Source organism: Myotis yumanensis, unplaced genomic scaffold (genome assembly GCF_028538775.1).
Source record: "Myotis yumanensis isolate MYYU_CA2020_CCGP unplaced genomic scaffold, mMyoYum1.0.hap1 SCAF_2, whole genome shotgun sequence".
Taxonomy (NCBI): Eukaryota; Metazoa; Chordata; class Mammalia; order Chiroptera; family Vespertilionidae; genus Myotis; species Myotis yumanensis.
This window is the reverse complement of record NW_027223753.1, coordinates 80,014,007-80,033,079: the sequence shown is the minus strand read 5'-3', so window position 1 is coordinate 80,033,079 and position 19,073 is coordinate 80,014,007. Positions and strand designations below refer to the sequence as shown.

Sequence of the window (19,073 nt, the reverse complement as noted above, 5' to 3'; positions counted from 1 at the left end):
CCTTTGTATTCAGTATGTCTCTATTGAAGTAAACCTACGTTTCTATGAAAATTGAAGCTTTTTTTTTTTTGTGGCCCACATAACCTTAAACCTTGTTTATTTGACCTGTTTTAGCCTTTGAGTTTGACATACCTGGCCAGGGCCATATTAATTTTTATCATAAAATTAGCAAATTGACCTGCCTTTTCTCCCAATCACCCATTACTCCACCTCACAAAACTTCCACTTGTCCCAAACCGGTCCCCAGCATTCCTCAATCACATACTGCCCTCTCCCTTCTCACCATTGTTCACTCACCCTCTCGCCTGGGACACCTTGCTCCCATCTCTGGCCCTTGCGATCCTACCCACAGTTAAAGTCTAGCTCAAAATACCTCCTCCACGTGCTCGCCACTCCCTAACTAGACCAAACAGCTCACTCCTGTGTGTTCCCACCTTCCCTAGTTGAATTCAATCACGTTTCACCTTCCCTGAGTAAAAAATCATAAATTCAATTTGAAGGAAGCCACTAAGAATAAAGTCACGACTGGAAAATTGTATTATGAACTAAGTAACTGTCTAAGTGAATACTATGAAAGTGACATGATAATAACAGCTAACACTTTTTTAAAAGCTTTACATGCCTTAACTCTTTTAGTTTTGACAACTCTGATAGAGGCTATTTTACTTTTCCCATTTCATGGGTGGATAAACTGAGACCCAAAGTGGTTAGGTAACTTGCTCAACATTGCACAACTACTAAATGTCAGATACTATGAAGTGGCAGATTTGTATCCAAACCCGGGAAGTCTGCCTCAAGAACCTTTGCTCTTAAGCACGGCATTATATTGTTTCCCCAAAGCATTACATAGCGATCTATTATGTACTACTAGAAAAATCAACGATGACTGTAAACAATTTTCTAAGGGCAGGATTTTGAAACTTTGAAATTCATCAAGGTATTCTATTTTGGATGTATATCCTTAAAGTGTCACAAAGAGTTGTCTTCTCCTTTGCAGCCTTCCTAATTGAAGTTCCTATGTTTATTTCTGCTTGTGCTAACCCACGCTAGACAACCTTAGCTAGGCTACAGCCACAATCTCACTCCACAGACCCATACACCTGGTCTGCAGAGGGCAGCTGAAGATAAGCACCTACTACATCGAGAAGCACCTGAAGCTGTAATGAAAACTGCAATAGTCTATCGCCTTCTTGGGTTTTTGTCACTAGATACTTAGGATGCTTTCGCGTACTGGCTCTCACAAAAGAGCAATTCGACAGCCAGTACCTCTTGGTAAATGAACAGCAGTAAGCGGAAAAGTTTGCAGCCCCAGAGATGGTGCAGCAGAGAATAACTAAAGGTGAACTGTGAGTCTGCACTCATTCACCTGAGCCATGGTAGATTTCTTGTCAGATCTTCTAAACCAGTGGTTCTCAACCTTGGCTGCACATTAGAATCACCTGGGAATCTTTTTAAAGTTCTGATTTCTGGGCCTCATCCTCCGGAAATTCTGTTTCTTTGTTACTAACGTTATAACCTATAACAAAGAAACAGAATTTCCGGAGGGTGAGGCCCAGAAATCAGGATTTTAAAAAGATTCCCAGGTGATTCTAATGTGCAGCCAAGGTTGAGAACCACTGTTCTAAATAGTCAAAGGGTCAGGCTTTCAAATGCATGCAATGCTCAGGACAGAAAAAAAATAAGAAATCCCGCAAAGGTTCTTCACTGTGCAAAACAAAGATCAACTGTATGAAATGCTGAAAAGTGATGTGGTCTGTAATGTTTCCAAGACAGTATCAATCAATACATGTTGTTAATTTGTTAACCTAACAGTGGTTCAACTTTTTTCATAATTTTATAGGCAAGAAAACTAAAAACCGGGTAAAAATATCATGCAAAAAAATTGGCAAATCTCAAATTGAAATTCTCTTCCAACTTACTGATTCTAACTAAAATATTAATGGGAAAATATATATAAGAATAAGAAAATATATAGTAGTAAATGATATTTAATGTCAAAATATTACCTAAAAAGATGTATAGCATGCCTCACACATTAATCACCACAAAATCCCATTCTGAATTCCTAGCTCACAAGTGCAAATGATGATTTTTTTTAGTAGCTTCTTATCATGTGATATTATAAAGCATCCTACTCCTCCCTTTCAAAAAATCTTTTGATGATGCCAAATTAATTTTGGAGATGACTTTTCATTTTATTTAAGCCAAGATATTTTTTTCTCCTTTGCTATTTTAACTAAATAGAATTCTTAGAAATGAAAAAAAAAAAGTAACAAGTATATTCCTAGAGTAGAATAGCCTTTCATAATTGAAAAAGTTACATCAATCCTTTAATGTTATCCAGTCTTGGCTTTTTAATTTGCTTAAGAAAAAAAATATCACATATTCATGTCATGCTGCCAGCTCTGGATGTGTCATCTCTTCGGATTTCTGATTTGGCTGATAGAGTTTTTCATGACACAAAACAGTTTAAAAAGCAATTTCTAGTAACTTCACAAATGTGGCTAAGAAGCTGAAGACAGAATTTCCAAATACTAAAGAATCACTTTTGAAGTTTAGCTGAAATGGCCTGATGCCGAATCCAACTACTTTTATAAAAATTGCTTAATCAAAAAACATCTACTTTTTGTAATTTTTACAACATGGTAATTAGCACTGAGTTTATCTGAAAAAAATTTAAATCTTACCTGAAGAATTACTTGTATATTTCTGAATTAGTTCTTTCTTTTTTTTCTCATCATCCATAAATATTTATTAAGATGCGTTAGGTGCAGAAACTGGCTTAATACTAGCAATACAGGATTTAAATTAAAGCAATCACTATCTGCATGAACCAGCCAGAAAAATATCTACATAAACAAAAAATATCAATGCATAGTGCTAACACAGGGAGAAGGAACATTTTCATTAGACCTTAATGAATGAGAAAGTCGCCTTGTAGAGAGAGACAATTTCATGCAGAAGAATCAACATGAAGAAAGGCATGGTTATTAAAATATATAGTATGCTTAGAAAGGAAAAACGTGTTGTGTGGAGAGATGGGAAGGATGGGCAATGAGATTTAAATGGTAAGTCAGTGATGGCGAACCTATGACACGCCTGTCAGAGGTGACACGCGAACTCATTTTTTTGGTTGATTTTTCTTTGTTAAATGGCATTAAAATATACAAAATAAATATAAAAATATAAGTCTTTGTTTTACTATGGTTGCAAATATCAAAAAAAAATTCTATATGTGACACGGCACCAGAGTTAAGTTAGGGTTTTTCAAAATGCTGACACTCCGAGCTCAAAAGGTTCGCCATCACTGTGGTAAGTTGATAATGAATTCCTCAGGGTCTTGAATGCCATGCAATGAAGGTCACATTTTACCTTCTAGGAAAGGGAAATTAACAAAATCCTTTTAATTTTTCCTTGCACTTCATCCTATTCATTCATTATTTATGGAAAATCAACCAAAGGAGTATATATTTTTTTAAAAAAGTACTAACCACTCTAATACTATGAACATCTTCATTTTTGCTTTACTTCTAGTCTTTGTTGACAGACATACATTTTCATTGTTACTTTGTATTCCATATATACAGGGTGTCACCCAAAAAAATGCATATAGACTTTAACAGCTGATAGCTGCTAAATGAAAATAAAATGTATTTTAATAAACACTGCCTTTATATTTAATGTATGTATACATTTTTGGGGGACCCCCTGTATATACAATTTTGAAGTATGAGTTTTATACTTAACAGTGTACTAGAAACACTTTTCCATACTTCCACATGCTACCAAGGTTTTTCAAGAATGGGAATAATTCAACCACCCCTTTCTTTAGGAAAATAATTCTCAACATAGTGGGATGAATGGAACATAGGAAGGACTTAAAGCAAGTGGCTTCTTTTGGAAGTGGCTGCAGTAGTCCAGGCACATGATTCTAATGGCCTGAAACAGAACAACGGCAAGGGGGCGGAAGAAGAGTGAATAGAATATTTAACAGGTAAAACCACAGCATGTGGTCAAGGGATGAACTACACAGGAGGAGGAGTTGGTGTCCAGCACCAATGACTGGCTGATCTTGTCTCTCTAAACAAGGAACCGGGAAAGGGACAGTGTAGGTTTAGCCTCACGTTGGAGGCACCTATATGACATCCAATTGAAGGCATTTGGAGGAAGTTAGAAACCAATATCTTAACTCAGAAGAGAAAGAGAGAGCCATGATTATCTGCAGAGCAGAGTTGACAATGATGTCATGGCATGATGATGCCTTAGGGGAGAGCGTGTTCGGGAGCAAACACTGGCGAGTTTCTTTCAGTTTTCACTCCAACAGTGTGCCAGCGTGGCAGTTTAATTCTAACTTATTCTGATGCACATCAAACACCTCCCTTCAAAGCTCTCAAACTGTCACCAAGGAAAGGTATCTTCCAAGTAAATCAACATCTGTTTTGATGATGCCTCTTATAAGACAATGCACAGCATTTCCTGAACCGGTGTGGTTTTACTCACAGTTATACCAAACCACAGGGCTCCTCTGAAGGACTGATACAATTAGCTCGTGATAGCATCAGCAAGAAGAGTGAGTTATGGCACATTTCACAGAAGGCGTATGCTGGGTATGCTCTACGGAACGCAGGCTCGGGTACGTGATGGGTATCTGACTCCCCTAAGCTGGAAAGCATTAAAGAGCTTTCTAATGATGGTCTTCAGGGAAGACACAGGCCTGGCTCTTTAATTACTTGTACCTGCCTTGCGAAAGCAGCTCCCTGGGTTTAGGTGACCACTGGAAATCCTCCTGCAGTGCTCAAGGGGGTGTCATGGTCAGCAGGACAAGTGACATAGTTTCTCACCAGACAAATGCTTTTAGAACCAATTCTTCTCTTTGCCAAGCGCAGATGGCTACTGCTAAGGAAATATCCCATGCGTGGATAAAGGCCTCCAAACAGCAATTCCAGCCAGCATCTGGTATTCTGCTAAAAATCATGTGCTTTATCACTTCTTTAATTTTGTTCCTCGTTACTCCTCTACCTGGAAGCCTCCAACAAAGGCTCAAAGACACATACATCAACAACTATACATCTCCCTTCCATAGCTAAAAGACTGTGCATCCGCCTCCTGCGTCACAAAAGCGGCCCTCTCCCCACCACCCAGCTGGAGGAAGCTGTGCAGAGGAAAATCTAGCCAGGTCTCCATAAAGCACATATTAAAAAGCCTCTTTTGCCTTTAACACTGCTTTGGGAACCTGCTGTTTTTCCTTCCCTTCGCTGAGAACATGAGAAAAAGCCGGTTCCAGATCCACTCGGTTACACCTTTCCGCTGCCTCCCATCATCAAAACTTGGTGCAGACCCAGAAGAGGATGCTTTCCAGTCACTGCATGAGTGCGCCTTTTAACACACACTCAGTTTAGGATCCGCACGACCTCTCTGAGGAAAACTATGAAGTGGCCAGAAAAGTTGCAGAAAATGGTTGAATGCACTGGGTTGTGGTTACCTTAACAGCTAATAAATTTCCAGATCACCCCACTTGTTCCTTTATAGGCTGGCTGGGCTTCTGAGTTCTTCTGTTTGGTTTTCCACTTGAATTGTCATATCGACTACCAGGGCTGCAGCCACCAGCAAGGGCATTCAGAGCAAGGACACCCTGCAAATCTATTTAGCATCATCCAAGGCCAGGCTTGCCCTTGTGGGGGCCAAGAGACACCCCCCGCAGTCTGCTAACATCGATTTGAATCCTGAATCGGCTGCTGCCACCGTGGGTGCTTTGATGTGTGTCCACTGCAGCTTAACTTTATCCCTTTCAGCAATGGGATTGCTCTCTGGCCACCAAAACTTACCACTGGCGAGCCCTAACAGCTGAAAGAAATCTCATTCAAAATAACCTGCCAAGGGCCGCAAGTGTGGCTTTGGGAGCCAAGGATAAGGCTTCTGGGTACCACAGCACCGTCATTCTCAGGTCTCTGCTACCCCCTCACTCCAGATGAACTCCCTGGATCTGCTTTTCCTGCTGTATCGCCGCAGGCAGGGGGTCACGCTATCACTAAGGATAGCCAGGGTCAGAGGTTGAAGAGAAAGGGGCATAAAAGAGCCTTGGATCTGGGGGGAACACTACACATTTAGATAAACTGGGAGTTTTAAGGGTTCAGATAATATGCTGACTCCACATCCTGAAAGGAGAGGCCATGAAACAGTGAATGCAACCATCATGGTTTGATGATGCTCAGATCAACGAGCAAATATTTCCTGGGCAGCCACGATGAGCTGAGACCTGGGCCCAATGCTGCAGGTGAGAAGGCAAAGAAGAGGGTGAAGAAGCAGACTCAGTCGTTAGCAAACCTCAGTGTGCAGGAGAGATATCTGCGGTGAGTTTCTTGGGCTCAATATCTCCAGCAATTCTGACTCCTCAAGCCTGGTGCTGCTGAATCTGCAACTTTAACACACACAGCCAGGTGATTCTATCAGGAGGCCCTGGAGCTGGGCTGCTTTGGAGAAACACTGGGCTGTGATCTGACTCCTGCCCTCAAGCAGTCTGCAACCCGGTGGAGTGATGGCAACCACCCAAAAGCAAGGCAGAGCCACACATTCTTTTATGATGCGAGCTCTACATATTCTAGGAGTTCACAAAGAAGGGTGGGCAGTGAAGCCGTGAGCATTCAGGAAAGACCTTGTGAACGAGAGTCGGGCTTAGTGGTCAGGCAGAACTTGGAGAGGAAGGGACAGCCCCATGCAATCATCTTAACCAAACCTTCTGATTCAGCCTGCCACGGTGGCTACACTGCGGCCTAAATGAAGCTGGCCTGGGATAGAAGACACTGCTGAACAAGTAGAGAAGCTTCCGATGTTGTTTGCAGGGAGGACAGTGTCACCAGGAGAATCATAAAACTGGCATTTCCAGATGACACAGTTTGCATTTTTATTCTGTGGCATTCATGTGGTTTCCTGCACTTCATAATTTAACATATGTAAGAGAAAAAAAAAATGCCGTTATGAAACCCAAATAATGTACCGCTCTGAGGCAGACAGCCACTTGCTAACAAGTGACATCTGAGCCATCAATGTAAAACAAGGTTTGGGGCTCTATGGCTCAAGGTTTGGGGCTCTACGGGGTTCAAATACTGGCAGGTAACCCATAACACGGCGAGAGCAAACAGAAAGGAAACAGATCCCCAACCAAAAGGGACAATCATTCAACACAAGCCTATCTCATGTATTCAAATATTATATTCATTTAACACTGTGCTGCAAGGAATAAATTATTAACCACAGACCGTGCAAGGCCTGCTTGACCAAAGGGCTGGCTCACAAGATCGGAGCCAAAGGCAGGGGGGCCCCGCCCCTGACCCTTTCCTCCACATGGGTTGATCTTAGAGCCCCTCTGCAGAGATGACCCACTAGGGCAGTGGTCGGCAAACTGTGGCTCGGCAAACCGCGGCTCTCGAGCCACATGTGGCTCTTTGGCCCCTTCAGTGTGGCTCTTCCACAAAATACCAGCTCTTGCACAAAATACCGACTTCTGCGCATGGGCCACGAAGTTTCAATCGCACTGTATGTGCATGCCGCATGTGGTATTTTGTGGAAGAGCCACACTGAAGGGGCCAAAGAGCCGCATGTGGCTCGAGAGCCGCGGTTTGCCGACCACGGCACTAGGGGTACACAGTAAATTCTGTTGAGCAAATAGCAATCAAGCAGTATAATCATTTAACTAACTTCACTAGGGGGGACTGTTGAATTTTAAATTTGCATAAGACTGTGGTGATCCTGGAGGCATGGCCTCCTGTTTTTAAGGTGACTCACTCCAAGAGGATGAGTAAGTTGTCCGAGGTCACCAAAATTGGTGGGCAGAACTGGGCTTCCACCTAGGGACTCCGTTTCCAAAAAATACAATGAGATAGGCTGACAAAGCTTTCTTGGAAGTCCACATTATTTTGGTATGTGGTTTGAAATTGTTTATTTATAGTTCAGAGTGTTTAAACTTCACTCCAAACCAAGACTGTCATTCAGGGTACTGTGTTTAGTTAAAAGGTGCTCAATAAACATTTGTTGAACAGGACTTGGAAACTCCCAATGCTTCTCATCTTTGCCCATCCCAACACTTCATTACAGGGTCACAAACGTGCTATCATATTGAATCTGAGGTCTCTTGTATGATGAATACCTTACGCCAGTGCTTCCCAACCTTTTTTGGCCATGCCCCACCTAAGCATCTCTAAAGACCTGATGCTCCCCCTGTGACATATAATTCTTATTATTCAAAAAGTGAACTCCTATTCACATGGAGGAAGCCTAAAAAGGCCATTAATTTGGTCTAAACAAGCTCCCAAAGAACATGGCATCCATGAAAGAGAAAAATAAAAGAACGAAAGGACAGTTGAAGTATTGAAGAAGAAATCACTAAGAAATTGTTTTAAAAAATGATATGAAAAAATAGCAAATAAAGTTTCAAAACATATAATAGAGAACTGAAATGCATAAATATGTCACTATGTATATATTTATATACTGTATATGAGGCCCCTAGAACCATAAGAAATGCAAAAAATTCACTGTTAATAACTCATTCTCGAATTGCCCCCCTTAAAAATCAAATTACTCCCCCCAACCCCATGAGGCATGTGCCCCACATTGGGAACCACTGCCTTATGCTCTCAGCTGAAATGAAGTATCTGGAAATGTAGTTTGGTGTGTGTGTGTGTGTGTGTGTGTGTGTGAGTGTGTGTGTGTGTGTGTGTGTGTGTGTGCGTGTTTAGTTGTTTGGAGTTCTCTCCCTCCCTCCCTCCCTCCCTCCCTCCTTCCCTCCCTCTGGTCTTTTTCTAATGACAAATGCATTCTACTCAGATCCTATTATTCTGCACATGGGAGAAACAAACACAACTAAGTAAATTTCATCGCTTTCCTTCAATAGAACAAAGCTTTCACAAACATCCTGTGGCTTGGGCTGTAGAGAAATAGCCATGCACTTGAATAAGATGTCCTGGGACACCAAATGAATGGTGACTGATGAAATTTAAGGCCAAATCTTTCGGATGACTTACCCAAAACCACTTGTGTTTCAAGACCATTCGTGCAGGCTGAAGTCCACGCTTTCTCTCTTGCTCATGGTCCGTGGCAGCACTAATTCGGAGGTCTCAAAATAAACTCTCTCATTTTGCTCCAATATGCTGCAGTAAGACAAAACAAAACACCGACTCAGAGTGAGAATGCCACTTGAAGCAGTCAGTTGACATTCAGGGGGAAATCCCTGGCTTTTGTCATATGTATATTTTATAACCTCAAACAAGCATATTAATTACCAGAATGAAGCTATCGTGCAACTGATCTACATATGGTACCTAAAATACTGGATGGGGGGGGGCGGGCGGGGTGCAGAAAAGAAGAAACAAAGCAGACTCCCACTCTCTGGGTAGGTACTGAAAATTATAATATACACCAGTGGGAATGTGTCTGCAAATTTCAAGTTTACTAATTGAAATAAGTGAATAAAGAAGGATTCCTTATGTTTAAATAATTAAAGATACTGAAATGCAGTTTCTCAAGAGTAGAAAGTGGAAAGAGTTTTGTTTCAAATTAAAATCCACCTGATTCTGCCCATTAAACTCAGACTGAGTGAACTACTATGAATATTTTTAAATAAAGGGCTAATGGGATTGAACAAAACAAATAAAGTATAAGAGAGAAGAAATGTTCCATTGCAAACAAGAAATTAGTGTTTTCGTTCTGACTCCTGATAAATCTTGATAAAGACCTTCTCCACCCAAGTTGGAAAGCAGCATTTACTTAACACACTGAATATGAAATGAACGGTTAAAATATGCATGCCTCTTCACCCCACTCAGAGCAGCTGGCAAAGCCTACGCCTTCGAACTGTGTGTGACAAGGTCGCTCTGAAAAGTTCGCTTCTGCCTGAGAGTTTTAAAAACGCTCACTTGTCACAGGGCATTGTTCTAGCTCCAGATGCTTAGTCAAATCCACCCCACTGTTTGTTTTTTGACAATGCCCATTTGAGCTCTTGGAAACGGTCTTCAAAATATGTTTGCATCCTTTTTCAGCTTTTGGTGAGCTCTTCCTCAGCTATTCTGAAAGTCCATTGGCTGTCCCCCAGTTCTCTAACTACCTGATTGCTTCCTACCATAAGTCTACACTCTACGCATTTCCAGAGGTCCCTAGGCAATCACCAAGACCTCACCATCAAACAACCTAGCTGTAGAGCTGGTATACTTTTATGCCTCTCTAGGCTGCTGTATGCAAAATCAGTTCCTTGAAAGACTGCTGAAGCTACTGCCTTACAGAATACGCGACATGTTTGGAAAGGACTTTGGGGGGTTGTATATAACTGTGGTTAAGTTCATGGAGACACTTAAAACTTTGGAGGAGGAGGAGGAGAAAGCTGCTCTTGGTTAATGTTTAAACAAGTGAGTGGAGAATAAGACCATTACATTTTCAGTCTAGCTGGAGGAGCGACTACCTGACAAGGACAGTTTTTTTTTTTTTCTTGTCTCGATTCTATCAATTCTCACTGAATGTGGGGTTGTAACGATTGTATTCCTTTTCTGAGCACTTTTCATGAAATGTAATCAGCTCCCACTCAAAAGTGTAAGAGTAACATATTGATACGAATCACCATAAGCCAGGAAGTTCAAAGCATGAAAAACTGTCTTTAGTTACAGTTTTGGTAAAGACAGAATTTGGAGAAAAGAGGAGGATTTAAAGCAAGCCCACTGCCAGTTACTGGCTGGTATCAATCTTGTTTTACTAAAAATAAATTGTTGCCTTTCTCTTATATGTTACCAGGTCTCTATCTTGGTATTCTAAGGAAGGGTCTTGGTAATCTAGTTCAAAACTCTTCTGCAAATAAAGCTGCTGGCCCAGAGAGGTCGATGGACCTCTTAAAGTCACACAGCAAGTTAATTTGTGCCTTGACTAGACTCTGGGTTTAATCGGTCATGCCCATTGATTCTTACTGGACATAATGTTGTTGAACAGAATGGAATGCGGTGTTGGTTTGAAAAGTTTACCAGAAGCACAACACTTTTTTATGGTATCAAAAACACACTCTCTCTCTTTTTCTGTTTTGTTTTTGCCCCGAAGAAAGAAATTCATTTTGGGATTATATTCTTGTCACCAAGTAGAGCAAAATCTAACTTGGGGAAGCAGAACAGCTCCATTATTAGCTCAGGGCCCTCCACTGGCTGCCAAAGTCTGATGCCCAGAGGCTTATACTATTTGTAGAGGAGAAAGGGGGAAAAAAGGACCATCTCAATGACAAGATTTTCCATTCTTATCCCTGTCGAGGTGAAGGAGTTGGAAGTAATTTATTTTGTGATTTATAGCTGACCCTCAATTACACATAGTCCCACAAGAATGACACAATTTTTATCCAAAGAAAACCACTAAAAACTCTGCACACCTCATTTTAAGCAGAGCTTCAATACACTTCCCTTCTTTAGCAAACTTTTCAGTAGTCTGCTAATCACCAACCAAACAAACTGCTTGCCTTTCCTCTCCTTTGCCCTGCCATTCCTGTTTGCCAGGTGAAGTTATAAATAGAGATAAGACCAGACGTCTAGAAAGGAGAAAAGAAATGTAATCAGGGGCCTGGAGCATCACAGATACTCCTGAACATTGAGAGTAGCTGAATAAACAAGCTTTCGTTGCAGAAAGTGCTCCCTTCACTAGTTTATCCGAAACAATGGTCCATGTGCATCTTCTCCCTACTTCTTAACCTACCACAGAGCTCTACAATTCTTCTATTTTTGATTTCCCAAATATACCACAATCTATACTCAGCTGTAAAAAAGTTGGAAAGGAGGCTGGCCGGCATGGCTCAGTGGTTGAGTGTCGACCTATGAACCAGGAGGTCACAGTTCGATTCTGGGTCAAGGGCACATGCCTGGGTTGTGGGCTCGATCCCCAGCGTGGGGCGTGCAGGAGGCAGCCAATCAATGATTCTCTCTCATCGTTGTGTTTCTATTTCTCTCTCCCACTCCCTTCCTCTCTGAAATCAATAAAAAATATATTTTTTTAAAAAAGATGGGAAGGTGGTCTCTTGCTGTGTGAAGAGTAAACGCCTGGTTCTTTAATTTCAGGCTGGTTAACCTGGCTAATTTAGCTCTGAGAGAATCTCCAGTGCAGTATGCAAATGCTCCAATAGGTATTCCTACAAGACTGAGTGTCCTTTGGCACATGTAAAGAGTTCTCCCTAAAATTACTCAGTGGTTTTTAAAAAAACAAGATATTGAAGAAGACAGCCACAGAAATTTCTCCTTGAATTTTTTAAGTGATAAGGGGAAATTTTATAAGCATTTCTGTGATAATTTTCTGAACAGTTATAAGCAGCAGCAGCAGCAAAGTTGAAATAGAAAGTCACTAAGGATTTAAACAATATTAAGTTTTTAAGTAGGAACTGGCAAGGCCAAAACATAAAAAAAAGCTCTTGAACTATACACAGTACGATGGCTATTGTCCCTTTAATTCTTATAACAAATCAAGACTTTCCCACTCTTTGCCTGACAGACACATGTAGCACAGAAAGCGAAAGAAATGATCTCCTCACTTCTACCTCGAGACAGATTTAGAATGGCATTGTTGTCAGAAAGGAACTTGCTGGTAGTTCTATCACCCTGTTTTGTAGGCGGGGAAAGCCCAGCATGTAGCAGTCAGGAGCATGTTCTTCACTCTGTGGAATACCATTGCTTTTACTGTTAGCATTGTGCCCACAACCAATGGAAACCAAAGGACTGGAAAGAAAATATCATTAAAATACAACAAAATCCACTGACATTTGTAAATCCTTCTGTTACAAAAAGCGACTGTGTTTTATAAAACCATGAGATGCATCATGAACGGTATTTTTTTTTTGCCATTTAAAAATACCAAACAGTAGTAATAGCTCCACCGCCAGGCTGCCAGGACTTAACCTGCAATTTGGGCAATCAGTGTGGGACGGGATCACTTTGTTTTATGACACAGGAGCAGATGCTACTAATTAACACACAGAAATATCCAAAACAGGGTTTTTAAAACATATGAGTTTGGAAACATAAGTAGAAACAGCTTTGAAGACTATAAGCAAAATAGTATAATAGGATGAAATATGAGTGGTTTTCTTTTTTAAAAGAGAGTTAGGTTAGCTGGTAAACTTTTATGGGCCATCCTCTTAATAAAGCATGGATTTGAAGAAAAGTACCTGTGAAATCTTGCTTTTTATTTTTGAAAAATAGGGAGAGAGTAACATATATCATATATTAGCCAGTGTGTTCCATGGGATGCTGTAGTCCACTGTGGAACATTAAATTATGCCAAAGATAAAAAGAGGATTTAAAAGGTTGAAATAAATTTGGGAAACACTTTTGAGGGCTGTTGATGTATTAATATGTATTGCAAATCTCTAAGAGGGAAGAGAGTATGCATTTTGGCCCATTTATATTTATAATAATTTATTTAGTATACATAATAATTATGTCCACTGCATGTTACAAAAAATGGCATATCTTTATGGAAAAATGACAACATTCATCAAACAGAAAAGTCAGTGAGAAGAATGATACTAATTTACATTTCTGCAAATGTCTTTCATGTCTGGCTTAACAGAAAACAATATAATTCTCAAATGTGTCTCTAAATTCAATTTGCTACGATATGTTATTTGAAGTACAGGGAAAAAATGGGGCCTTCATTTCGAGCTAATTGTGGAAATTATTTCATATTATACCAATACTTGACAAGTGGTAGTTTCTTAAAGGATAGGGCAATTTGGAATCTCAAACATATCAATGGACTCTTTATAATCTTTTATATTAAAATTCATTGGTTTATCTTGCACTTAGAACAGACTTTTTACCATGCAGGATTTTGTCACACCAGGCACGGATCACCTGGAAAAGTAGACCAGTTCACTGAGGTATGCAGATCTTCCAAATGGACACATTTCATTCACATCAACACACATCATTTTGCCTCTGAAAAACTCCACTATACACTTGTGAGAGAATGGGAATGCAATAGGTGAGTAATGTTTGAGTACTGTTATGAAAATAGTTTTCACCTTGCAGAGCACCTCTCACCTCTCCCAAGCGTCTTCCGAGTTCTTAGAGTGAGAACTGCTGACTGAGCAGACCTTCTAAGTTCCACAGACCACTCCCAGAGAACTGGACTGCCTTCCTGCCCTTGGCTTATGCAAGCCTAGCCAGGCGTCGCTCTCTAGCGGACCTTCGGGTCCAACCCAACAAGGGCTGTTTACCTAGACCAGCCATGGCCCTGACATAAACCATGAGGGGACAGTAGGGCAGGGTTAGCTATGAAGAAAACATCTGTTTACTTGGATTCTACCAGGTAACAATCTGTGAAAGGTGTAGGTTTTAGACTTCTTTAGTAAATACTTTCTTCTAACCTAGGCTTTAATAATCTAGTCAGGATTTGTTTTAAATGAAGACAGTGAACTTTGTAAGTACCCTGACAGACATTCAAAAAGACCTGTTTCATGAAATCAGTTAGTGAAGTAACTATGCAGTTATAAGCCACTAAGTTTTTAAGAAATAAAAGGAACTACTAAACAACACTAGTTAACTTTGGGTATTAATGTACACATGCAATAATAATAATAACAACAATAATAGCTAATATTTGAGTGTTAATCCTTCAAATTACATTATCTCCTTTAGCCTTACAATCATCCCAGGTGGTGGATACTTTCATTATACTATTTTTAATAAATGAAGAAATGGAGATGTATGTAACTAAATAACATACTCAAGTGGCTAAATAACTGACAGATTCAATACTCCAACTTCAATTTTCTGACATGAAGATTCTCTCTTAACAACTAACTATGTTGCCTTATTTTCAACTAACTGTTTTGAACTTCACTGATCTAATTCTTCCTCTGACGTTTACAGCAGCCCCCCCTTATCTGCATTCCAAGATCCCTTGTGGGTGCCTAAAACTGCAGATAGTACCAAACCTGACATACACCATGTTTTTTCCTATACACACATATCTATGATAATTTACTTTATAAATTAGGCACAGTAAGAGATTAAACATAACCAATAACAACATAGAGCAATTATAACACTATACTGCAATAAAGATTGTATGACCCTGGCTGGTGTGGCTGAGTTGATTGGAGCATCATCCTGAACACCGAAAGGTTGTGGGTTTGATCACTGATCAGGGCACATACATACCCAAGTTGCAGGCTCTATCCCTGGTTGGGGATAGGGAGAGTAATGGGAGGCAACTAAACAATGTTTCCCTCTCGCATAGATGTTTCTCTCTCCCTCTCCCTTTCACTCTCTCTAGAATCAATGCGGGGGGGAGGGGGGAGAGTTATATGACTATGGTCTCTTTCTCTCAAAATACCTGATTGTACTGTACTTGTGATGATGTGAGATGATTAAATGCCAAACCCACTCCTGAATCTGTGTAATCATCCCTCACTTGCAGTACTTGGCTTGGTGTCACTCACTGTGGGAATCCCTCGCTGAAGTCTTCCACCCACAAATTTAATGCCTTTTCCATCTTAACTAGGCACTAATCATACACGGTGGCTGTAAGTATTGCAGTGTGAGGTGACAGCAAAACTAGCAGGAATATCTTGTTCCTTCTTCACAATTTCACGGATAGAGATCTTAGCAATCTTTGCATTCTTTTTTCTTTCCTTAATAAGTTGAGAATTTTCACCTGTTCACATAAAATAAGCTTCACTAATCTTGCACTTTGGGGCCATTGTGAAATAAAATAAGGCTTCCTTGAACACAAGCACTGGGTTACCTGGATAGTGGATCTGATAACCTAATCAGTTGAGTGACTAATTCTGGGGATGGGGAATGTTGTTATAGATCGTAGAGACACTGGACAAAGGGGTGATTCACATCCAGGGCAGGATAGGAAAAGACAAGGAGGGATTTCACCATCCTACTCAGAATGGCATTCAATTTAAAATTTACACATTGATTATTTCTGAAATTTTCAATTTGATATTTTCTGACCACAGTTGACCCTAAGTAACTGAAACCACAGAAATCAAAACTGTGAATAAGGGGGAATGACTGCATTTCAAAGTAATGAGCTGCTTAGTGATTCCTTCCCCAAAGCAGACAGAAAAAAAGAAATCTCTCTCAAAAGCTACCTATGCTGGGTGCTGTGAAGTCCAATCTTTTGATTCTTAAAAGGTCAGGAGGCAGGAGCACTGGTAATCACGTTCTGTAAACAAAACCCACGATACACCCAGCCTGTATGTCCTTTCTTTTCTCCGGAAACACATAAATGCAACAAGGGCAATGGGAAGGCTGTCATCTGTGAGGCAGCGAAGGCAAGGAGGTCGTATTAATTAGCCTTTCCAGGTGCTTTCTAAACCCTGAGCTCCCGCAGGTCAGCTTGTTCATGCTGCACCTGTCCCCTTGCCCCTTATTTCTCCCATCTGGATGCCTTTCCTTCTGCTAACCCTGAATCATTCAACATATGCTGAATACCTTTCTAGATTTGTCATAATCATTTTCCAACACCCAGCTCAAGACATTTGTTGTTCCAGAACCACTCCAGCTCTCCCTGTCCCCAAAGAACCTCTGGGAGGGACTCCTGTCAGTGTGGGCTTACATTGCACTCCGCAACTGTGGGTAATATTGCTTCATTTCTGTGTCTCATCTTTCACAACTGTTAGTAGATGGCGCGTAGTCTCAAGACCTGGAGAATCTCTCACAGCACTTCCCACGGTGCTGAATACAAAATAGCATGCTTGTTCCTATTTTTCTCCAATTAGGCAGAGACTAAAGGACACAGGCATGTATTTTTGTGTTGATTGATTTTTACACATTTTCCCTTCAGTCCTAAATGAAACAAAATTAGCAGTGTAATTCAACCAGAAATAGTAGATATTTTTTAAGAGAGAGTAGTCTATACTGCAATCAGTGGTGTTCACTGGGAAGGAAGCTCCATGCCATTTATGTGACATTCTCAGAGTAGAAAGAATGAGGTCCATCCTAATGTGAACTAATTTTAGAAGAACTGCTGACAAAAAAAAATAAAAGTAAAAAGATGCATCTGGGTACACCCAGAAATCCACTCATCACACTCAGCTGTGTTTAATGACATCCATTACCTGCAGGCCCATGTCCCATTGACGTGGTCTGTACATCTCCGTTTTCAACATGAATGCCAAAGCTGGCTCAGAGCTTTTGAAAGAATATTAAAAAGTCTGTGGACCACAGAAAACAGGAGAATCCAGCTCATTCCATTAGCGTCATAATTACTCTTTGAAAAATTATGCTACGTACTTAGTATAAAATGATACAATCTAATATCAAGTGATAATCACACAACCCTTCTATCCTTCGTCAAACTCATGATGAGGCATTTCAGTCACCTAGAAAACTCCCGTTTCCCTCAGACAAACCAAATAAATTGGAGGCTGTGTATTTGCAAGAGATGTGGTTAGGAGCAAACCTGTTTTTTTTACCATGTCAAACTTCTGTGCAGAGGTTAAGAAAGGAAAGCCGCTGTAATGGCTCACATCTAATCGCTGTGAGACTCTAACTTTAGTGCTGGATTCCCACATGTAAGCCCCATCATTGGATTTGCAGAACCATGCAAATCGGGCCTTCCTCTGAAATGCAACAGCCTGATCTTAGCCTTCTTTGCATAGATCATTCTTGGTGGAAATTTTCAACACCACAAAGGTGGGGAAAAGGGTGTGTCGCACATTGACTTCTTAGTCATATTTCCTGATGCTGCCATTTTTGTATATTTAAAATATTTACTTATGGCAACATTGGAGTAATTATAGTTTACAAAGCACTGTTCTCTTTTTCTGTCTTGGTAGACCCCTCAGCACACTGCACCACAAAAGGAAGCTCTCTGAGTCACTGGCGTGACTTAGGGAGAGGCTGGTGCTCTTGTTTGGCGGACACCAGCGTCCCATTGCTCTTAAAATCTGAGGTGAGCAATCCTAGGCTGGCAACGTTTTCAAAACAGCCTTTCATATGATACAGCAGGACAACACTAAACTAACACTTCCCTTATGCCTCCATCCACTTTCACATCTGTGTTGCCCACACCCACCTGTTCTCAGTTTTGAGCACCTGACCCCCCCAGACAGACCACCCAACTGAAGCTGAAGGCGCCACGAGTTAAGACCCCCAACTGAGGAAGGGTAACATAATGGATCAAAAAAAAGAAGTGGAGCAATGCTGGGTGATAAGAGGCTCTGGGATCCCATTGCTCTTATGTGTCCACTAAGCCTGTTCTTGGTACACTGGCATCACTGAGTTGCCCACACTGGAAACACCAAAATCAATACCCCTTTACTCCACAAATCAGCTGGTTGCAAATCCTATCAACTCTACTTCCTGGTTATTCTTCTTGAATCCTAACCTGTGTGCCCTCCGGCTTCACTGCCTCTACTCTCACCCACTCCTCCTGCCTTCCCACCTAGATTTCCGACTGCTCTCATGGTCCTCTAATCAACTCACCAGACCCACAGACGTGATGACTACACTGAAAACCACACACAACTCCAGTTCACTCTTCCAACAATCGCAGAAGAGGAAGGGGGAGTGGGAAACATCAGTAAATTACACGTTGAGATCCACTAGCCTTCCCCTTTTGTTGTGATCGGGCAGGAACGAAGAGAGCTGGAGAAAACAGATGTGGAGGGTATGCAAAGGGCCAAGGACCAACATTTCATTCACAGATTTCTCTCTGAGCTTACTTGGCTCATCTGTATTTTGGGTCAGTTTTTTAAAAAACTCAATCTGACTTTCAATCATTAAAAATAATCCTAGAAGCATGTCCTGTTATGCATTGCCAAGTTGCATTGATGCATTTCATTACTGCTTGAAAGGCCACATATTAAAAACACTACTCGAAGTCAAGCTGAAGAAATAAAGTGATTTGGGATATTTTTTAAAGCAGTTACTAAAACAGAAACAAATGTTATTTTTAATCTCTGGCTCACTGTAAACTGACAAGATATGAATATGAATTTTACCAAGTAATGTATAATAACTGCTTCTGCTCACCACAACCACATACCAGCAACTCAGTGTTATATTTCATTTGGACGTTATATGTGGAACATGTCATCTAGATAA

General features: G+C 40.7%; 1 protein-coding gene across 3 annotated transcripts in view; it reads right to left on the bottom strand.

The window, feature by feature from the left end:
- Positions 1-19,073, bottom strand: part of ATXN1 (ataxin 1) — a 421,222-nt gene that overhangs the window by 312,838 nt on the left and 89,311 nt on the right. For all 3 annotated transcript variants that reach the window (XR_011470272.1, XM_070405691.1, XM_070405692.1), the window contains exon 3: positions 9,021-9,146. The gene's annotated coding sequence lies outside the window, so the exon portion shown is untranslated. The remainder of the gene's footprint in view (positions 1-9,020; positions 9,147-19,073) is intronic.